Raw genomic sequence first — 8840 nt, 5'->3', positions numbered from 1 at the left:
CTTTCTCAGTCTCCCCCGAGCCCTGATGTCAGTCCAGTTTTACAACAGTAGCACCATGCAGTATTTGTCCTTTTGTGACCGAGATATTTCACGTAGCATAATGTCCTCCAGGGTCACCCATTTTGTATAATATTGCATGAATTCCTTGTTTTTCAATGCAGCGTAGTATTCCATTATGTGAATATACCACAGCTTTTCTATCTATTCATTTGTTGACGGGCACTTAGGTTGTTTCCAAATTCTTGCTATTGTGAACAAAGCCGCAATAAACATGGGTGTGCATATATCTGCTTGGGTGGCAGTTATGGTCTCTTTTGGGTATATTCCCAGTAGTGGAATTGCTGGGTCAAATGTTATCTCTATTTGCAACTTTTTGAGAAAGTGCCATATTGCCTTCCACAGTGGATGTACCATTTTACACTTCCACCAATAGTGAATAAGGGTTCCAGTTTCCCCACAACTTTGCCAGCATTTGTTGCTAGCTGTTCTGTTAAATTGTGTTATTCTGACTGGGGTGAGATGATATCTCATAGTTGTTTTGATTTGCATCTCTCTTAGAGCTAGGGATTTTGAACATTTCTTCATGTGCTTGTTGGCCATCTGAATGTCTTCTTTGGTGAAGTGTCTGTTCATGCAATGGGTTTTTGTGTGTCAGGAAGTATGATGATGGCATAGGAGAGAATTAGGTTCAGATCTTTTGTTCATAGGGTCGCTATGAATCATACTTGACTCTATGGTACCTAACAACAACAACAACAACAACCTAACAGCAACAACCTAACAGCAACTTAGATTTGATTTAAAAGTAATGCACATATTATTAGTTGAATTTAGAGTGTAATCTGGATTAATAGCACTGATTTTAAAATGGTGGGTCTTCCCTACCCAAAGATAGACAGTTGAAATCTACAAAATGCTCTACAGAAGAAGATGGACAATCTCCTCCTATGAAATTTACAGTCTCTTAAAACCTGTTAAAGTGTCAGCTGAGTACATTTTTACACTCCCCCACCTCCAGCAATGAGTTTAGTATATGCTGCTGTTGTTAGATGCTGTTAAGGTGAGTATGACTCATAGTGACCCTAAGAACAACAGATCAGAATCCTGTCCTATCCTATGCCGTCCTTATCATCTCTGACACATTTGCACTCATTGTTGCAGTCACTGAGTCAATCCATCTCATACAACGTCTTCCTCTTCTTCACTGACCCTCCACCTTTCCAAGCATGATGTCCCTTTCCTAGAAACAGCTTCTTCTAGCAACGTGTCCAAAGCATGTAAGATGAAGCTTTGTCTTCTTTGCCTCCAAGGAGCACTCTGGTTGCACCTTTTCCAAGACATAATCTGTTCTTTTGGCAGTCGGTGAGATAGTATTATTAAGACAAAGATAAAACCTTTTGCCATTGGGTTCACTGCAACTCATGGCAAGTCAATGTATGCAAAATGGAACTGCTTCATTGTGTTTGCTGGAGTTTTCAGAAGCAGCTGCTCAGAATTTTTTTTTTGAGACAGCTCTGGGTTAACTTTAACCATTTGTGCCACTAAGAGCCCCTGTTACTGAGCAGATACTTTCCTCCCAATGAACCATGTACCAGACTAGCATCTTTGCTCAGAATTATAGATTCAGGAGGAACTGACACTTATTTGGAAATCAGATCAGACAGTACTGTCACAAAGATCCTTGGCATTGAATTTGGACACTGTCAAGTGACTGTTGTTGTAATGTGCTGTTGAGTTGAAACCAACTCATTGCTGATTCTCAAGTGGTTTTTCAGAGGCTGTAAATTGTAGAGGAAATAGTACATCTTTTTCCTGTAGAGCAGCTAGTAGAATCCAAGTAAATGCCTTTGGTTAGCAGCAAAGCTCCTTACCACCAAGCCACCAGAGCTCCTTCCTCAAATATATATTCTGACCTATCTCCATAAATCTTCTATTTTGTACCATTTTGGAAAGGGTAATTTTTAATATGAGGCTGTGGCATTTCTTATTTACTTTAACCAGCTTCTACTTACTCTTTAGTCTTTGCATGATAGTAAATTACTATGAAAGCACATCTTGGAAAAGAAATATTATTTTGAGAATAAATGGAAAATTATATAGCCCTGAGAAATCTGAAAAAATAAGATTGCTGTTTTTTCATTTGCTTATAGTATTCAGAAATACTATCTTTGTAAATATATGGCATTTATCAATGCTGCTCTCATGTTATGGAGTTGAGACTGTGTATGTTATAAAGAAAGTGGCATGATCTAGTAGTGGAGAATGTCTGAAACATTAATGTGTGCAGGATCCACTGAGTATCCTATTCAAATGGAGATTTTTATTCCATGAGATTGGAATGAGGCCTGAGAGTCTGCATGTCTGATATCACTTATTGTTCCTCTACTTCCATTTGAGTATAAAGGAAATAGTGAGTCAATGATGAAAATGAAAGTAAATCAAAACCACCTGCATATCAGCAATGTGATGGTTAAATCTTCTATTTTAATAGTTCTTTTTTTATTAGGTCACTTCTTCCTTTGGAAAGGGATATCATGCTTGGTAAGGTCAATGAAAGAGAAGAAGACCTCCAACGAAGAGGACTGACAAAGATTCTTGACATTGAATTTGGTCACTCTCGAATGACTGTTGTGATGTGCCATCAAGTCAGAACTGAGTCATAGATGACCCTCTAAGTGGATTTTGGGAGGCAACAACAATGACTGCAACAAGGTGCTCAAGCATACCGGAGATGATGAGGATGGCATAGGGTAGTACAGCATTCAGGTCTATTGTTGGCAGGATCACTATGAGTTGTACTTGACTTGATGGCATCTATCACCAACACAGTAGGGTTCCAAATCAAGCCCACTGCCATCAAGTGGATTCTAACTCAAAACAACCCTAGAAGATAGAACAGAACTGTCCTATAAGGTTCCCCGGACTCTATACAGTTACAGAAACAGGCTGCTTCATCTTTCTCCCATAGAGCAACTGAGCACTTAACCAGTAGAAACTATGCAGACAAGAGGACAATAGGACGAATGCGTAAAAATCTGAATGAAAAAAATTGCCAAGCAAGAATCCTGTACCCCAGAAAATATTCTATCTAATATGAAGGTGAAATTAGAATATTTCCAGATAAACAAAAACTAAGATAATATGTGAAAACAAGAGCAACTCTATGAGGGAGTTACACTGTTAACCCAAAAGTACTATCTCTGATAGTGCAAATCCACAAGCTTCCCTGCTGGAGAAATATAGGTAATCTCCTCCTATGTGATTTACAGTCTCCCAAAAACCTGCTGGAGGGTTAACTGTGAGTTAGTTCTAACTCAAAAGTGAGTAAATAGGAACAACTCTACAAGAAATCCTAAAAGGAGCTCTTTGCACTGAGTCAACAAAGATAGACAATAATCTAAAACCAGCATATCTGACAACATCATTCAGAAACTATTCAGGACCCAGAAATACACAAAGTATATTAAATATGTTGTTGTTGTTAAGTGCCGTCGAGTCACAGGTGACTCATAACGACCCTATGAAGGAAAGTCCTTATTGCTTGGGTGTCTTTCATCCTCTCTCCAGGTTTGTAGGGTTTCCAGAGGCAAGCTAGTATGGAAGTGGATGCCACTCCTCCTTCCAAGCTCGTTTTAATCAGGGAGATCCACCCCACTCTCTGCCCACATTGGGTAGCCAACCATTAACGCATTTGACACATCAGTGTCACAGTGTTCAGCCTCACAGCAACCAAAAGTGACCGCTGTACAGCAACTTGTACACCAGGGCTATATGACCCAGAGGAATGTCTGAACAACAAGTATGAAAGACAGGCTCGAGGGTGGCAGATCAAAAGTCACCCACCTTCACCTTGGTAGCATTGCCTTCTGTCCTCTGGGCTGACTGATCTCTCTCTACAACACTAAAAAAGTGGGAAGTCATTCTCACTTCTAAGGAACATTCTGACTTCACTTCTTCAAAAACAAATTCATTTGTTTTCCCTCTAGTCAATGGTATACTAGGCCTTCTTTCCCAGTACCATAATTCAAAGTCATCAATTCTCTTTCTGTACTCCTTATTCAGTATTTGCTTTCACATGCATATGTCCTGTTATGTGTAATGGTTGTGCTCATTGCATTACATTGTTTGATTTCTTGGCTGTTGCTCCCAAGGTTATTTATTCTGGTTCTAAGTAAAAGGAAATCATTGATAACTTAAAACTTTTCTCATCTATCATAATGTTCAGTGGTCAAGTTGAAAGGACTTTTCTTGTCTTGATGAAGTGTGATTCATAATGAATGTTTTTGGATTTCATCAGTAAATGCTTCATGGTTTGTTTTCAGTAGGCAAGAAGAATCTGTGCTGATTTCTGGCCAAAGAACTGTAGACACAGCCATCACTCAGTGTACTGAAAACTGCATATTTCTATGATATTAAACTGATTTCAGCAGAGCTTTCAGAATAAAATAGAATAGAGAAATACAGACCAGGTGATCACTTTTGAAAGTCAATTAATGAGAACTCTGAGGATCAGAAAGATCCTCTCTCAGACATGGAGATGACACAGGACTGGGCAATAGGTGTTTTGTCATGCATTGGGCTGTTATAAGTGAACAGAAGATAACAATAACAATGAAGAGAACACGAATTTATTTTCAAATGCCAAACCAATTACATGGAATTTACTCCATGGATGCAAGATTTATTTAACATTTAAAAATTATTGGCTATAGTATAATATTGTATTTTCTACAGTGTTATATGATGAAGAAATTTAGATTGTTAACCGTTTCCGTTTGTTTGGCTCTACAATCAATACTCTTGGTACCAGCACCCAGGAAATCAAAGGACAAATTGCATTGGGAAAGTCTGCTGTCAGGGACCTCTTGAGAGTACCGAAAAGGAACAATATCAGTCTGGAGAAGAAGGAGCACCTGATCCAGGCCATGATCTTCACAATTAAGTGCTATTTATCGCAAAGCTGGACCATGACTAAGGATGATAGGAGGAGAATTGATGCCTTTGAGCTGTAGTGCTGATAAAGAATATTGACTGCTAGGAGTACAAACAAATTCATCCTAGAGAGGGTGAGACCAGGTTGCTCTTTGCAGGCAAGGATTCTGAAGCTTCATCTGACATATTTTAGGCATATTGCAAGGAAGGACCAGTCCTTGCCTTGGAGAGGGACATCATGCTTGAGAGGGTGGAGGTACAAGTCAAGAAAGGGAAACCCTTGATAAGATGGATTGACTTAGTGATGAAGGTAATAGGGGTAGGTGTGTAAGAGATAATAAGATTGGCTCAGGATAGAGTGTGTTCAGAGCCGTTGTACATAGGTTCATTATGAGACACAGGTGACTCGATGGCACATAACAACAAGAACAGTGTTTTATTTGCTAAAATTTTATTTAACATTTTTGTACTTGGGTTTATGAAGGATATTTCTTTGTAGATTCCTTGCACATTTTTTTCAGTATCAGTAGCCAGTATCAGTAGACTGTAGCTCTCACAGAGACATTAGAAGTGTTTCTTCCTTTTATTTCTGAAAATGTTTGTGTAAGATTGATATTTAAATATTTTTTAGAACTTATCAATAAAAAATATAATCATAAGGAGAGGTTTACACACAGCTAAAATCTATTTTGTAGAGTTAACAGGCATGACAAAGTGGTGGGGAATTAATAAGTAGATAATTCATGTGAAGAGAAAAGGCATGCTGTGGAATTTATCTTTCAATATGACTTTTCTAGCCACTGTTTGACTTTGCTTTGTGATGTGATTGGGTGTGTTAGCCTAATCACAAGAGGAGTGGCTATCTACCAATCCACAAAAGGATTGGCTTGTCTCACCAGTTCACAAGGGGATTGGTTAAGCTTGCCATTGAATTGAGCAGTCCAGCAGCAGGGGAATTAAACCTTTCCCACCAGACAAAACCAAGTAAGACAATGTAGGTCCCTTTAGGACCAGATATTCTTGCTCCATCTATACCTATGGCAGGAGCACCCATAGCTGAAGCAGAGGACCAGAGAGACCTGACATCAGATGGAGCTGGCTGCTATCTCTCCATGGACAGAACAAGAGATAAATTAAGAGCCTTTGCCCAAGTTAGTTGAACAATTTGGTCCCTAGGGGGTGGGGTGGGCGTGAAGTGGAGGGTACTGAGGAGGAGAGGTGGGGAGAGTCAATATTAGCAAGACTGAGAACTTAGTAGCACTGGCATTAAGACACAAGGCCCAAGGTTCAAGGGCTTATGAGCACCTTTCAGAAGCTGTCCTAACTGAATTCTGCAATTAATCTGTATTATCAACTTTTAACTTCCCCAACATGGTTCTATATGGTCTGTGAGCTATTATATCAGATTTTGGGCCCAATAAAGTACTAAAATTAGTGTTGAGATGACTAGAAAGAGCTGCAGGAGTGTGAAGGGCATATCTGACTACATGGGAATTGGTTTGGTGCTATTGATTCTGTTGATGGGGACAGTTCCCCTTTATAAAGTTGATAAAGGTCAGACATAGCTGTCCTCACTTGGCCTTTGCTAAGTAACTCTGGTTATAAAAGAAAATATCTATGAATGAGTATATGAAAAATCAATATTATTTTTAACTCTTCACACAAAACATTTTAAATGAAAACAAATTATTAAAAAGAGAAAAAAAGAAAAGCCATAAAAAATAGCACAGAAAATTAAATGAAACAAAGAAAACAGAAACACTACCAAAAATGTGCAGAGAAATGTCAGTAATAATAAAAGCACATTTATCATTAATTACACTAAGTGAGAATACATTAAACACACCAGTCAAGAGAAAAAGAGTTGGAGAATGGGTGAGAAAACATGACCCATCAATATGCTGTATACAAGCGATACACCTTAGATACGAGGACAAAAGTAGACTAAAAAAAATAAGAATTTAGAAAAAATAATCAAGCAAACAGCAACCAAATATTAATTTCTGGTCACCTGTACTGTTACTGTGTTATCATTAATTGCTGTCGAGTCGTCAGCCACTTATAGCAGGCCTGTGAATGAGAGGCCCTTGGGTCCAAATGTCTTTTTCAATAGGAGGCCAAATGCAGTCAACTGACACCCCCAAAAGGCAAGTAATCATTCCACTCTAATCCTCACTAGAACTAGAAAACAAATCAGCTGCTCCAGACTACTTCCAAACCTGGATTCCAGCCTCATACTGGTGACCAAATACCTTTTTAAATGTTGTTGTTGTTGTGGAATGCCATCTAGTTGCACACAACTCATAGTGACCTTATGAACAAAAGGCCTAAAGCCTTTGTGTAATTATCATTGTTTCCAGAGTTTCCAGAGGCTTAGGTTTAGGAAATAGATGCCACTCCTGCTCCCAAACCTGTCTTAACCGGGGAGTTCCACCAAACACTGTCCACCTTGGGTAGCCATTGTGGCATTTGTCCCTCAATGGCACAAGGTTCAGGATCACAGCAAACCTAGATTATCTCAGTGCAGCAAAATTGACAGAGGAGTGTTGCATAATTGAGAATGATGTTCCTCCAAAATATTCCTTTTTATTGTGAACAATATTCTCAATATCTTCCCATAGTTCATCTGGTCTTCATTCATTAGTGTTCAAGGCCACAACCTGTTCCTGGGTTGATTTTTAAATTCAGGGAGGATAGACTCAAGATCAAATTGTTATTCCTGTAGATAGGATTTAACCTTCTTTAGCTTTAATTTGAACTTGCATATGAATAGTTGATGGTCTGTTCCACAGTCAGCACCTGGCCTAGTTTTCACTGCTGATGTTGAATTTTCCAACGATTCCTTCCACACATCTAATCAGTCTGATTCCATCAGGTGAAATCCATGTGTATAGCCTGTGTCTATGTTTCTTATAAAAGAACCTGGAGAAAGGATGAAAGTTATACAAGTGTCCAGGTCTTTTGTTCATACTGTCACTGTGAGTCGCCTACAACTCGACAGCATTTAAGAACAACAACAGCATAGAGAGAGATCAGTTGGCCTACTGGACAGAAAGTGATGATACCAAGCCAAAGGTGGGTGACCATAATATGAGGCTCTCAGGCCTGTCTTTCATTGTTTTTTGTGAAACATTCTTCTAGGTCGTATAACACTGGTCTGTCCACTTGCTGTACAGAGGTAATTAGTGGTTGCTGTGAAGCTGAACACTGTGACACTGATGAGTCAAATGCAAGATTGGTTACCCATGGCAGACAGTGTTTGGTGGAGCTCCCAGATTAAGACAAGCTTGGAATTAGGAGTGGCATCCACTTCTGAAATAGCTTGCCTCTGGAAACCCTATGAACCTGGGGAAAGGAAAAAAGTTATACAAGTGTCCAGGTCTTTCGTTCATAGGGTCACTATGAGTCGCCTACGACTCAACAGCCCTTAAAAATAACAACAACATGCAGATCTATCATTCTATCCTCAGCCTCATTTCTGTCACTAAGTCCATATTTTCTAAATATTGATCCTTCTCCCTTGTTCCCAACTTTCACATTCCAGTCACCCATTATTTTTTTTAAAGATAGGTAGAGATTTATTTTAAGAAAATTAGTTTATGCATTTAAATGGATGGTAAGTCCAAAATTCACAGATCAAGCTAGAGACTTGAGTCTTAAAAATCAATAAGACATTTCTGGGAAAAAGTCTGTTTACAATCTATATGCAGAATACACAATAGCAAGCCTCCTTTTTGCTTCTTAAGACCTCCAGTTTAGGGGAGCTCTGGTGGCCTAGTGGCAAGAAGCTGCACTGCAATCCCAGGGAAACACGGTTCGAATCCACCAGATGCTCTGCCGGAGAAGGAGGCGCAATATCCTCCTGTACCAGTCAGATCTGATTTGACGGTACACGCACACAAAATAAT

The 8840-nt window shown here is 39.1% G+C and overlaps 1 protein-coding gene across 1 annotated transcript in view; it reads right to left on the bottom strand.

Moving 5' to 3' along the window:
• Positions 1-8840, bottom strand: part of WDR64 (WD repeat domain 64) — a 195162-nt gene that overhangs the window by 174840 nt on the left and 11482 nt on the right. The gene's annotated exons all lie outside the window — the stretch shown is intronic.

The sequence above is a fragment of the Elephantulus edwardii genome, unplaced genomic scaffold (genome assembly GCF_000299155.1).
Source record: "Elephantulus edwardii isolate Elephantulus edwardi_28Jun2011 unplaced genomic scaffold, EleEdw1.0 scaffold00412, whole genome shotgun sequence".
Lineage (NCBI taxonomy): Eukaryota > Metazoa > Chordata > Mammalia > Macroscelidea > Macroscelididae > Elephantulus > Elephantulus edwardii.
The sequence above is the reverse complement of the archived record's forward strand: the minus strand, read 5'-3'. Positions and strand labels throughout refer to the sequence as shown.